The 14,185-nt window shown below is 34.4% G+C and overlaps 1 protein-coding gene across 3 annotated transcripts in view; it reads right to left on the bottom strand.

Annotated features, from left to right (window-relative positions):
- ROBO1 (roundabout guidance receptor 1) overlaps positions 1-14,185 on the bottom strand; it is a 1,115,129-nt gene that overhangs the window by 610,470 nt on the left and 490,474 nt on the right. The window lies entirely within an intron of this gene.

Below are 14,185 nucleotides of genomic sequence, written 5' to 3'. Positions count from 1 at the left end.
GGTTTCCTTCCTCTCTCTCTCTCTCTCTCTCTCTCTCTGTTGAAAAACTTTTCCTTTAACTCTGCAGTCATTGTTGAGGAGCAGCAATATCTATCTTATTCCAGTAAAAGCCAGAAGGAAATTGTCCAGCTGCATTCTCAGTCTCTCCAGATGCAAATATAAAGAATCTGATCTATCTCCTGATACTTGAGACCCATAGGCAGCAATAGGATCATTCTGGAACCAATTCCCTCTCCTGAATGACTTCAGTGAGGACGAATATGCATGCACATCAGCAGGCCAAATGACTGATGACATGGGCCTCATCCATATTTATCTTCCCCGGACTGGACAGACATCCTATTGATTCATACAGGTCATTACACAACATGTTAACAATCCAGTACCAGCCAGTTCAAAAGGAAATTTGAAATTAGTGATGGATCTTCTTGCAGGTCTGTGCCTAGGGCACAAAATGGGTAGTCAAACATTACTCTATTTTGACATCATTACACTTTCCCCTCATTGAATGTCAATCAGTCTTACACAGATGACTCCAAAAGATGGGAAATACAGAGCTGTCTAGTTAAAGGGATATTTTAAAGATTGTAAGTCCATTCAAATAGTCAATATATTCTTGATAGAAAATAATTTCTGTGAAAATTCAATATATATATATATATATATATTCACACACATATGTATGTGCACATGCACAAAAACTCACAACATACAAGTAAAATAATGTTAATACATTGACTACTTAGACGAGAGACGTTTAATTAAAAATGTTCCAAAAATGTCCTTATTTTATTCTAGGACAAATGTATATGTGTATCTTACATGTATATGATTATATGCATAAAAGAAGAGATTTACTAAGGTCATTTTAAAAAGAAAACAAGCGAAACAAAAGAAAGACAAAAAAGAAAATCCGGATGGAAAAATCACTTTAAAACTCCATATTAGTCATTGTGTTAATCAGTTTTGAAATTCTCACTCAGTACACAGAGAAAATAAATGTCTTGACCATTTTTTTAACAACAACAACAAAGTTTTGAAAAACGCCACAATGTGTCTTACATTCAATCAGTGGAATCTTAACCACTTTCCGAGAGCAATGTTGAGAAGTGTGTCACAGTGAAACAGAGTCTTGCTTTCTTCAACCATTCTCAAGCTTTCAAGGTTCGAGTAGCTTGATTTTTGCATTGCGGAGAGTGGCAGTTAATCTAAGCCCAGGCCTTGACATGCCTGGAGGCGCTCAGCTGCAAAGTCCACCTCATGCAGGGTAAAAGCACTATGCTTTATTTAGTTTTGAAAATTAAACCAAAAGGAGACTATGCAGTGGGCTATTTGATAGGGGATTGAGTTCTCAAGTGACATTAAAATCATCCTACAATCCGGATGTGACTCTGAAATAAAGAGCCCACTTTGAAACGCTCATAGCATAAGTTATTCATCCACATGTGTGCTGTGTTCTGTAACTCTGGAGGGGCCCATACTTATTTCAACAATGTAGTCATTGATGCAAATATTTTTGTAATTTCTTTTTTGAAATTGTCCTTAGACCCCATTGCATTTCTATGTCTATTCATTCATGTATGTACTAACTCATCCGTTTGGCAATTATTTATTGAACTCTACTATGTTCCAGGTATGGTTCTAGCTGCTGGTGACAGCTGCAAATGAAAGGGAAGGACGGAACGTCTGCCATTCAGAAATTGACATCTTAGTTTGAGAAGAGAGAGGCAAAAATAAACAAGTAAATCATACGGCATGCCAGAGGACAGAAAGTGCTAAAGATAAAATAAAGCTGGGAAAGAGAATATGGAGGGCTTGGATGGGAGGAAGAGCTTTCTGCAAAAGCTCCACAGCAAGGGTGTCATTTGAGTAAAGATGTGTAGGTGGTGAGGAAGAGAGCCAAGTAGCTCTCTTAGGACAGAACATTCCAGACAGGAGGAACAACATGTGCAAAGCTGCCTTTTATGGCATTTGTAAGGTACATCTGAATGTGGAAATAGAAACAAAATTTAGTAATTCTTTTTGGGTAATAAATTGTCTCTGTAAGTCAAATCATTATTTTGTACACCTTAAACTTATACAGTGCTATATGTCAATTATATTTGAATAAAACTGGAAAAATATTTCTTCAAATGTACACATATAATCATACACACATACACAATATACACATATAACATGTAAAAGAGTTTTGTTATATGGAAATTACCAATTGCCGGGCTCCAGTTTTTCTTCAGTGCCCAGAAGCTGTCCTTTATAGCAATCCTATGGTTTTATTTTCAATCCCTTTTGCTGCGTGTTTAGAACCAACACATCTGAATTAGAAAATTCTAACTCATTCTCAACTTCTAGGAGTTTCCTCTCCACCTCCTCGCTTAACTGAAACTTGGCTCAACTCTGGAGACACCACTATGCCGGCAGCATTCTCAAGCACTTTCTATTTATATTCTAGTTCTCTAGATAGATCATGACTATGGGTTGGTTCCTCCACTTTCCAAATCATGACTTCCTTGCTCTCTCGTTAAAAGCAAAACAAAACCAATCAAAAAACTTCCTGCTTCCTCTTATTTCCTGCCATTGCCAGCCTCTCTATTGCTGCCCTTCATTAAAATCTCCGGCAGTGGCTCCCAGACTTCCATGAATCACCAATTAACCATGCTCATCATTCAGGGTGCTTTCAGCACCTAAGTGCTTTGAGCTCTCAGGTCTTTAATCATCTCATTGCTAGAGAATTTCTCCTGTTCCACCTCTTGGACACACTAACTGTCACATGAAGGTACTTAACATCACCAAAGATCGCTCCATATCTAAAATCATAGATTGAAGCACTGCTTTCTCTTCTTTCACTTGCTTGTAAAACAATTGCTATTTTATCCTCATCAAAGCTTTTGCCTGCTTCAACACATTCAAGCTGCCATTTCTATCCTTCATTGACTTCTCTTAATATTTAGCACAACAGCAAAAGAAACCATCAACAAAACAAAGTGGCAACCAGCCAAATGGGAGAAGATATTTGCAAATAACACCTCCGATAAGGGGCTAAAATCCAAAAGATATAAAGAACTCATACAACTGAACAACAACAACAACAACAAAACAATCCAATTAAAAAATGGGCAGAGGACCTGAACAGACACTTCTCCCAAGAAAACATACAAACAGCCAACAGGTATATGGAAAAATGCTCAACATCACTAGCCATTAGGGAAATGCAAATCAAAATCACAATGAGATACCACCTCACATTTGTTAGAATGGCTATTATCAACAAGACAAGTATTAACAAGTGTTTTGGGGAGGTGTGGCGAAAAAGGAACCGTCATACAATGCTGGTGGGAATGTAAATTGGTAGAGCCACTATGGAAAACAGTATGGAGGTTACTCAGAAAATTAACAATAGAATTACCATATGACACAGGAATCCCTCTTCTGTGTACCCAAAAAGTCTGAAAACACTTATCTGTAAAGATATATGTACTCCTGTGTTCTTTGTAGCGTTATTTACCGTGCCCAAGACATGGAAACAACCAATGTCCTTCGATAGATGATTGGATAAAGAAGATGTGGTATATATATACAATGGAATATTACTCGGCCGTAAGAAAAGATGAAATACTGCTATTTGCACAACATGGATGGATCTTAGATTATCATGTTAAGGGAAATAGGTCAGACAGAAAAAGTAAAGAATTATGTGACTTCACTCATATGTGGGATATAAAACTGAAAGCAGCAAAGGAAAAAGACAAACAAATAAAGAAACAAAACTCATAGACACAGACAAGAGTTTAGTGCTTACTAGAGGATAAGGGGCAGGAGGGATGGTAGAAGAGGGTTAAGGGGATCAAATACAGAGGGTGCCAAAAAAATGTATACACATTTTAAGAAAATTGTATTAAAATTGTAATACTCAATATATACTGATAACAAAAGATGAATACAAATTATGTTTGACTTCTGCAAATAGAAGAGGTGCTCAAAGTGGTTACCATCACCATTCAGACACTTCTGATTAGGGCAAACTACTGCTTGAGCAATGCTGACCAAATTGTACACTTGTATACATTTTTTTGGCACCTCAGTATATAGTGATGGAAGGACAACTGACTCTGGATGGTGAGCATACAATGTGATACATAGATGATGTATTATAGAATTGTAGACTTGAAACCTATGCAAATTTACTAACCATTGTCACCCCAATAAATTTAATTTTAAAAAGTAAAAAAAAATGCATTAAACTTAAAAGGCAGAATGAAAATTATCATTAATAAATATCAAAATTTTAAATCTAAAAAAAGGAGAGAATCCTAAAAGCAGCAAGAGTATGAAAACAAGGGCTTTCCCATAAGAATGTCAGCTGATTTCTCAACAGAAATTTAGCAGGATAGAAAAGAGGGGCATAAAATATTCAAACTGACAAAAAACCAAGGACCTACAAACAAGATTACCCAGCAAGACTATCATTTAAAATTGAAGGAGAGATAAAGAGCTTCCTTTATCTCTGAAAAAAAAAAAGCTAAAGGAATTAATTACCACCAAGCCAGTATTACAAGAAATGTTAAAGGGACTTCTTTAAGAAGGGCAAAATAAGCAAATTAACAAAATAAGATAAAAAAGATGAATAACAACATGACAATAACTATGTAGCTATCAACAATCACTCTAAATGTAAATGGATCATAAGACATAGGGTAGCTAAATAGATAAGAAAACAAGACCCATACATATGCCATGTACAAGAGACCCACCTCAGATTGAAAGACATACATAGACTGAAAGTAAAGGGATAATGAAAGATAATTTATGTGAATGGAAGCAAGCAAACAAAAACCTGGGGTAGCAATATCTGTATCAGAAAAAATAGACTTTAAAATGAAGACTACAATGAGACAAAGAAGGACATTACATAATGATGAAGTGATCAATCCAACCAGAGGGCATAATCTTAGTGAACATCTATGCATCCAACAAAGGAGCACCTAAGTATATAAAGCAAATATTGACCGACATAAAGGGAGAGACTGACAGTAATACAATCATAGTAGAGGACCAAAACACCCCATTGATGACAATGGACAGATCTTCCAGACAGAAAATCAACAAGGAAACAGCAGCCTTAAATGACACACTAGACAAGATGGAATTAATAAATATTTTTAGAGGATTTCAACCCAAAACAGCAGAATATACATTCTTCCAAGTGCACATGAAACATTTTCCAAGATAGACTACATGTAAGGCCACAAAACAAGTCTCAATCAATTTAAGAAGACTGACATCATATCAAGCATCTTCTCTGATCATAATGGTGTAAAACTAGTAATCAATTAAAAAAAAAAAAAGAAAAAACCTGAAAAACACACAAATACAGGGAGGCTAAATAATATGCTACTAAACAATGAAAAGGTTAACAATGAGATCAAGGTAGAAATCAAAGATACGTTGAGACAATGAAAATGAAAACAGAATGATCCCAAATATATGAAACACAGCAAAAGCAGTCCTAAGAGGGAAATTCATAACAATGCAGGTCTACTTGAAGAAACAAGAATAATCTCAAATAAACAGTCTTAACTTTATACTAAGGGAACTGGATAAAAAACAAAAAAAGCCCAAAGTGAGTAAAAGGAAGGAAATAAAGATCAAAGCCGAAATAAAATAGAGGCTCAAAAAATAATACAAAAGATCAATGAAACCAAATCTAGTTTTTTAAAAAGATAAACAAAATTGATAAAGTTTTAACCAGACTCATCAAGAAAAAAGAGAGGGGTGGCTGGTTGGCTCAGTTGGTTAGAGCGCTGTGCTCTTAACAATAAGGCTGCCGGTTCCGTCCCCGCATGGGCCAATGTGAGCTCGCCCTCCATAACTAGATTGAAACAACTACTTGACTTGCAGCTGATGGGTGTGGAAAAACACACTTAAAATAAATAAAAGTTAAGAAAAAAAGGAACGAAAGAGAGAGGACTCAAATACATAAAATTAGAAATCAAAGAGAACTTACAACTGGCATCAGAGAAATATAAAAAAAATTAAGAAAATGCTACAAGCATTTATGCAGCAACAAATTCAACAATCTGGAAAAAATGGATAAATTCATAGAAGCATACAATAATCCAAGGCTGAATCAACAAGAAAGAAAATCTGAATGGACTGATTACTACTAATAAAATTGAATCAGTAATCAACAAGCTCCAAACAAACAAAAGTCCTGGACCAGATGGCTTCATAGGTAAATTTTACCAAACATTCAAAGAAGAATTAACACCTATTCTTTTCAAACTATTCCAAAAAATTCAACAGGAGGGAAGACTCCCAAGCTCATTCTACGAGGCCACCATTACTCTGATTCCAAAACCAGACAAAGACAGATATATTTGTCGATATCCCTGATGATCATACACCCCAAAAGGCTCAAGGATTATTAGCAAACCAAATTCAGCGATACATTAAAAAGATCATACAGCATAATCTAATGGAATTTATTCCCAGGAGGCAAGGTTGGTTCAACATACGCAAATCAATTAAGGTGATACATCATATAAACAAAATGAAAAATCATAATTATATAATCATATCAATAGATGCAGACAAAAACCAGAATCCATTTATGATAAAAACTCTCAGCAAAGTGGGAACAAAGAGAACATAGCTCAACATAATGAAGGCCATATATGACACACCCACAGCTGACATCATTCTCACTGTGGTAAAACGAAAAGCGTTCTCCTTAAGATCAGGAACAATCCAAGGATGTCCACTTTCACTACTTTTATTCAAAGAAGTATTGGAAGTCCTAGCCACAGCAATCAGACAAGGAAAAAAATAACAGAAATCCAAATTGGGATGGAAGAAGTAAAACTGTCATTATTTGCAGATGACACAATACTATACGTAGAAAACCCCAAAGATTCCACCAAAAAAATATTAGAACTGATAAATAAATTTAGTAAAATAGCAGGATACATAATTAATATTCAGAAATGGGTTGCATTTTTATATACCACTAATGAACTATCAGGAAGAGAAATTAGGAAAATAATTTACAATTTCATAAAAAGAAATCCAAGAATAAATTTAACTGAGAAAGTAAAGACTTGTACTCAGAAAATAATAAGACATTGAAGAGACAAATTGAGGAAGGTACAAATAAATGGAAACATATATCATGCTCATGGATAGGAAGAATATAGCTAAAATGTCCATACTACCTAAAGCAATCCAGAGATTCATTGAAAGCTCTATCAAAATATTAATGACATTTTTCACAGAACTAGAGCAAGTAATCCAAAGATTTATACAGAACCATAAAAGATCCGAATAGCCACAGCAATCTTGAGATCAAAGAACAAAGTTGTAGGTACCACACTACCTGATATCAAACTATCTACAAGGCCATCATAATCAAAACAGCATGGTACTGGCATAAAAACAGACACAGATAAATGGAATAAACTGGAGAGCCCAGAAATAATCCCATGCCTATATGGTTATTTAGTCTATGACAAGGGTAGCAAGAATATACAATAGGGTGAAGACAGTCTATTCAATAACTAGTGCTGGGAAAACTGGACAGATACATGCAAAAAAATGAAACTAGATCATCTTCTTACTCAATATACAAGAATAAACTCAAAATGGATTAAAGACTTAAATGTAGGACCCGGAATCATAAAACTCTTAGAAGAAAAGATAGGTAGTAAACTCTCTGACATTACCCTTAGTAATATTTTTTCTGATATATCCCACTGGGCAAAGGAAAATAAGAAAAAAAGGAGGGGGGACTACATCAAATTAAACTGTTTTTGCACAGCAAAAGAAACCACCAACAAAACAAAATGACATTCTACTGAATGGGAAAATATATTTGCCAATGATACATCTGATAAGGGCTTATTATCAAAAATTTATAAAGAACTCATACAACTCAAAACCAAAAAAAAAAAAAAACAAGCAAACCAATTGAAAAATGGGCAGAGGACCTGAATAGATATTTCTCCAAAGAGGACATATGAAAAGATGCTCAAGGTCACTAACCATTAGAGAAATGCAAATTAAAAACACAATGAGAAATCACCACACCCCTGTCAGAATGGCCATAATCAATAAATCAACAAACAAGTGTTGGTGAGGATGTGGAAAAAAGGGAACCCTCATGCACTCTTGGTGGGTTTGCAAATTGGTGCAGTCACTATGGAAAACAGTTTGGAGGTTCTTCAAAAAATTAAAAACAGAACTACCTTATGACCCAGAAATTCCAGTTCTGGGTGTCTATCCTAAGAAATCCAAAACACTAATTTGAGAAGATATATGCATTCCTTTGTTTACTGCAGTGCTATTTCCAATAGCAAAGATATTTAAACAACCTAAATGCCCATCAATAGATGGTTGGATAAAGAGATCTAGTACATATATGCAATGGAATATTACTATGCCATAAAAAACAGTGAAATCTTACTATTTGTGACAACATGGATGGACCTAGAGGGTATTATACTAAGTGAAATAAGTCAGACTGAAAAAGACAAATACCTTATGGAACTTACGTGTGGAATGCAAAAAACAAAATAAACAAACAAAACAGAAACAACTCATAGATACAGAGAACAAACTGATGGTTACCAGATGACAGCAGGTTTAGAAGCTAGGTGAGAAAGGTGAAGGGATTAAGAAGTACAAATTGATAGTAACAAAATAGTCACCAGGATGTAAAATACAGTATAGGGAATATAATCAATAATTTTGTAAAAACTATGTGTAATGTCAGGTGGGTATTACACTTATCGGGGAAATCACTTCATAAATTATATAAATGTCTAACCACTATGCCGTACACCTGAAACTAATATAATATAATATTGAATGTCAACTACAATTGAAAAAATAATAGTCACAGGGATGTGAAGTACTGCATAGGGAATACAGTCAATAATATTATAATAACTATGTACAGTGTAATAAAATGCACAGGGTAATAAAATTATTTGTTATCACATATACATATAGTATATATGTCTAATCACTACGCTGTTTTGTACACTGGAAACTAATGTAATATTTTTATGTCAGTGGTAACTGAAAAATTTTTAAAAATTAGAAAAAGAACAGAAAAAATAAAACATTATTCTTTGATTAATTTTCCTCACTATCATTTTCCTATATCCTCTCACTCAAATCTGGAATCTACGCTCATAACTCCACAGTAAAAGTTCTGGATAAAGTCATCATCACCAGGGTGATTCCAAAGTTAGTTTATTTGTCAACACTTCTTTCTCTCTTGGCAACCGTTGACAATGGTGAATATTTCTTAATTCCTTCAGTCTTCTCTAGTCTATTGTGACACACCCTTTCTGGTTTTACTCCTACATCTCTGACTGCTGTTTTGCTCTCAGCTCCTTGGCAATCTAACCATCCTCCACCAAGCTCTTTAATGTGCGCCTTATTCAAGATTATGCCATGGCCTCTTTTTCCTTCACTCTTTCTAGAGTCTTCCCAGGCAACTTTTCCACATTCAATATGTCTACTATCATCTATGTGCAGAGGATGCCCAGAATTGTTTTTCCACCTCAACCCTCCTTGCAGATTTTCAGATTTGTACATATAATGCTGTATTGCTCTCCAAATATCTAAGAAGAGACTATATCCCAACTAAACTTGACCTCTCCCATAATGTGGTCGTCTTCCTTCTTTGTCTGGCTTAGTGAATGACATCACGGAATCAGATATGCAAAGTGGGAGCTCAGGACTCATCCCTGGTATTACCCTCCAGCTCACCTCCCATGTTCAATTCACCACAGAATCTTGTCAGTCTCAGGATGTAAATTATACTCAAATTCATCCACTTCTCTCTATCTCCACTGCCAGCAGTTTTGTTTAAGCTACCATTATCTTAATGAACTATTTGATCTTGCAAGGCGAATTCTATATATTCTATCTGGGTAATATCAAAGAAACAAGCAAATCAATAGAAACTTATAGGTAGGTAGGTTTAATTAACTAATTAATTAGATAATCAATTCATTTTATACACTGTGTCATTTTTGCCAGTGTCTTGAGCTTTCTTCTGGTGAGTTTGACACTTAGGTTTAGTGGAAAACTGGCAAGGTGTGCAATAACTATTCTATTTTCTTAAAATATTCTAGATTTCCTTGAAAGATCAGAATAAATATAGTTTCAACTATCTCAATTACCTCCTTAGCATGTCTAGTAAAATTTTGGTAGACCATCCCTTCATGTTAAAGTTTTCCTTCAGATCTGTTTCTTTCACCATCAGCCTCGCAATTACCACTTGTTTGTATGTAAGACCACAGTCTCACTGTATTCTTAAAAATGTCAGTGTTATGAAAACAAAGACATGCAGTGGAAATGTTCTGATTAAAGGAGACTAAATATACATTAAAACTAAATGTGATACCTGATGCTAGACTGAAACTAGTGCTGGTGGTAAAAAAAGAACGTGGAGGAATTATTGGGTCAGTTGAAAAAATTGAAATATGGATTAAAGAAAATTGTTGTATGTATGTTAATGTTACTGAAGTTGAGAACTCACCTATGATTATGTAAGAATATTCCTATTCTTAAGAAATACAAGCTGAGGTGTTGTAAGAAAAGGAAAAAAATAGGGTAAAATGTTAACAGGTGTGTAAGGTTATGGCTGTTCTTTGTGATATACCTATGCTTTATACTATTCTTAAACTATTGTATACCTTTTAAAAAGTTAAAAAATTCCTCAGCCCCATAAGCAATTATATTAAATGTGCATCAGGGAAAGAAAACAAAAAGAAAAGCAAAAACAGCACCTTCCCCTGCCAAAAAAACAAAAACAAACAAACAAAAAAACAAAACAAAACAAAACCACTCAACTGGCTCTATCACTTTCCAGCTGTGTGACTTTATTCTGCTTCAGTTGCTCAACTATGAAATGAATGAACCCTCATTCATGGAATTATTTTGCAGATTAAACACATTGATGGATGTAGTATGCTTAGGATAGATTTTGATATATCATAAACATACACATATGAATTTGTTGTTAGTAATGTTACTGCTAATTACTATACTTTCATACATTAAAGGAAATAAGAAGAATAATGCATATCAAAATTCTTTCTTCATATTACTCCATCTATATGGGATTCCTTTAAAATTGACAATGCAGATTAAATTCAGGGAAAGTGTGCTACTGCTGTTGTTTTAAATGAGGGTCTTTGCTTTGCAGACAGAAATCATGATTGATGGTATAAGACTGGTTTATTGAACCTTAAAATTTTGAAATAGTTTGCAATAGAATTTTGTAATAAACTTCACTGCTACTGAAACGATAGGGAGAAAAATCAATGTTATTAATTCATGGACATTCTCTGTCCATCCCTAGGTACTTATATTTGCAAATGAACATGTATACAAAGTGAGGGGAGAGAAAAAAGAGGAGGAGGGAGAGAAGGAAGAAAAGGAGAAGAAAAAGAAGTAGAAAAACAAGAAGGAAAATAAGAGAAGAGATGGGGAGAGTGTAGAAAAGAGAAGTAGCTCAAATCAGCTGCAAAAACAGACGATTATTGCATATAGTTATAGTTATTTGTATTTTCTGAAAGGTCACTCAGGGTTTTCCAAATGCAGGAAAAGATTTAGGGCCTTTGCAAATAGTGTGAAACATCAATAGTCTCTGACAGTTTTGTGATTAATGTAAATGTGAAGTATCCTGCATCTTGTGATAAGGACAATAAACAAGATGAGAAGCTATTTGAGGGTATACTTGGAACAATCAGACTATGAGATCTTACTTTGATATACTTAAAATTTAGTGCAAGGGATTAGTATTATTTCCAGTTGTCACAGTGGTTTCTTTCTTTTTATAAAATGTGTTTATGTGGAAATTCTAATGCTTTCATTCTCACAAGTGGCTACAAATATTTCTCCAAATTAGGAGAGGACTAAGGTTCATGTCTAGAAATGGACTGTACTCTATAGTCATGTAATTTACATAGTTTAGTTATACATACAACTCAGGATAAATATGGAGAGATTCTTCAGCCTCCAATTTTTTCAGACCACATATCCTTTCAAAGATGAGTTTTGTTAAATAAGAAATGATAAAACTTGCAAGGCATTGAACACTTATAGCAGAGATTACACTAATTATCAATGATACCGACTAATTTCATTTTTAGGAACGAAATCAGGTAATGCAAGTATCTGTTTAGTGATTCATCCCAGTAAACGCCAAAACCAATGCAATCCTTAAGTCTTTTAAATTAGTTTAATATCAATAAGGATAGTATATTTAGCATTATATATGTGTATTTTCCAATAACATTATTTAAAATGAAGATAGCCAGATAGACATAAAAAAATGTTTATAATTTACTAAATAAAATATATATTTCTTGCATAAAAATTGAAACTTATATATAACTTTTCCTTAAACACAGGTCTTGATTTATTGCATTGTAGGGAATTTAAGTGTGTAATTTAAACAATTTCAAATGCATTATTTTATTTTAATAATGTTTGGCAGAATATATTAAGTACTTTTGTTTTTGTCAGTGAGCAATAATTTGGCTAAAAATCCTACATAAATTAGACTAATTAACTACAATGAAGGAGAAGTATTAGTCAGTTGACTGGCATCAAGAAAGGCTAAAACTGTGTCAATTTCAGAAAAAATTACTTGAGTTTCACAAGTGCCTTCAAAAATTAGAATGCTGGTCTATATTTACATTAAACTAAATAGCTTGGTGCTTGTCTTTGAAAGATATCTTCCAATATGCTAAAAAATATGATAAACATAAAAGTAAATTTTAAGGTCTTTCAGTCCAGAATAAATCTTAGATTATATATTTATTCAAAATATCTGATGTCCTTAACTCGCTGGTCATAATTTTCCTTATGGAAGATCTTTCTGGAAAATAATTGAGAACTTCTGAATTTCAAAAAGTATATGTTTGCCAGCAGGGACTCTTTCTTTCATTTTACCTAATGTTAAAATGTTATCAACAGAGTATTCCAATCAGCTATTCATGGCCTCCTGGCAAGTAACTGTAATTTGACTATCCACTATCACTACTAGTCTTTCACAGAGAAAATCTGAAGTTTAATGAAATAACATGTCTGTGAAATCATGTGACTCCCCTCTGAGCTCCCACATCTCCAATGTCCCCATGAGTCTACATGTCACTTTTGGCCTATCCAAATTCATCCAGGATCTTTAATAAGCTGGTGAAGACTAAGCCCTTTATGAAGCTTTTCCTAGGGTATTCAAGCTCTATTTTTCTTTCACTGAATACTTCTAGAATATACCGTATTGTAACATGAAAATCATGGGTTTAATTTTACATTTTTAAAGAAGGTTTCAAAATTGTCCTGTCTTCTATTTCTGGTCTTATATTTTATCACTGATAGATTATTGCAGTGGGAGCTCCCGTTTTATCGTGGCTCCCTTCATTCACAATCTTGCACAGTCCCTTCCCATGTTGACTCTGGGGTTGTCTCTGTGACCTGCTTTGGCCAATGTAATAATAGCAAATGGAAAATAAGTAGAGACTGGAAAAATGCTTATACTTTGGGTCTTGCGTTCTAATTTACTCTTGGAACCCAGCTCCTATTATGTGAATAAGACCAAATGAGCCAGCTAAAGAATGAGGCAACAGAAGGAGAAAGGCTTCTGCCTTCCCAGCCATCCCAGACCTACCAGCCAACGCCGTCAGAAACTAGCTAGCCTCTGCTGAGCTGGATCTAACTGAAGTCACTTGAGCGACCTCATGAGAGGTCAACTGAACAGCTCCCAGACACGGCCCAGCCCAAATTTCCACCCTGCAGAATAATGAGCCAAATAAAAGGCAGTTGTTTCAAGTCACTAAGTTTTGAACCATTAGTTATACAGCAATGGATAACTGATATAGTCCCAACCGAAGATTAAATTCCAATGGGGCAGAAATTATGTCTTTTTTTTTTCCACTTTTCAATGAAAGAAGGACAACCAGAGAACAAAAGAGACTCAGAGTCATTAGTTATGTGGTATGCTCTTCCTCCCACAGATTAAAAAGTTGATAAAAAAGAAAGTTAAGGCAGTCTTCTAGATTTTAAAAGACACACACACACACACACACACACAAAGTTTAGGCAATTTCCTAGTAAATAGTACAAAAATATAAAGTAGAAATATAAAAGATAACAGAAAAGATATAGT

The sequence above is a fragment of the Rhinolophus sinicus genome, chromosome 17 (assembly GCF_057876585.1).
Source record: "Rhinolophus sinicus isolate RSI-liver-muscle chromosome 17, RSI-T2T, whole genome shotgun sequence".
Taxonomy (NCBI): Eukaryota; Metazoa; Chordata; class Mammalia; order Chiroptera; family Rhinolophidae; genus Rhinolophus; species Rhinolophus sinicus.
The sequence above is the reverse complement of the archived record's forward strand: the minus strand, read 5'-3'. Positions and strand labels throughout refer to the sequence as shown.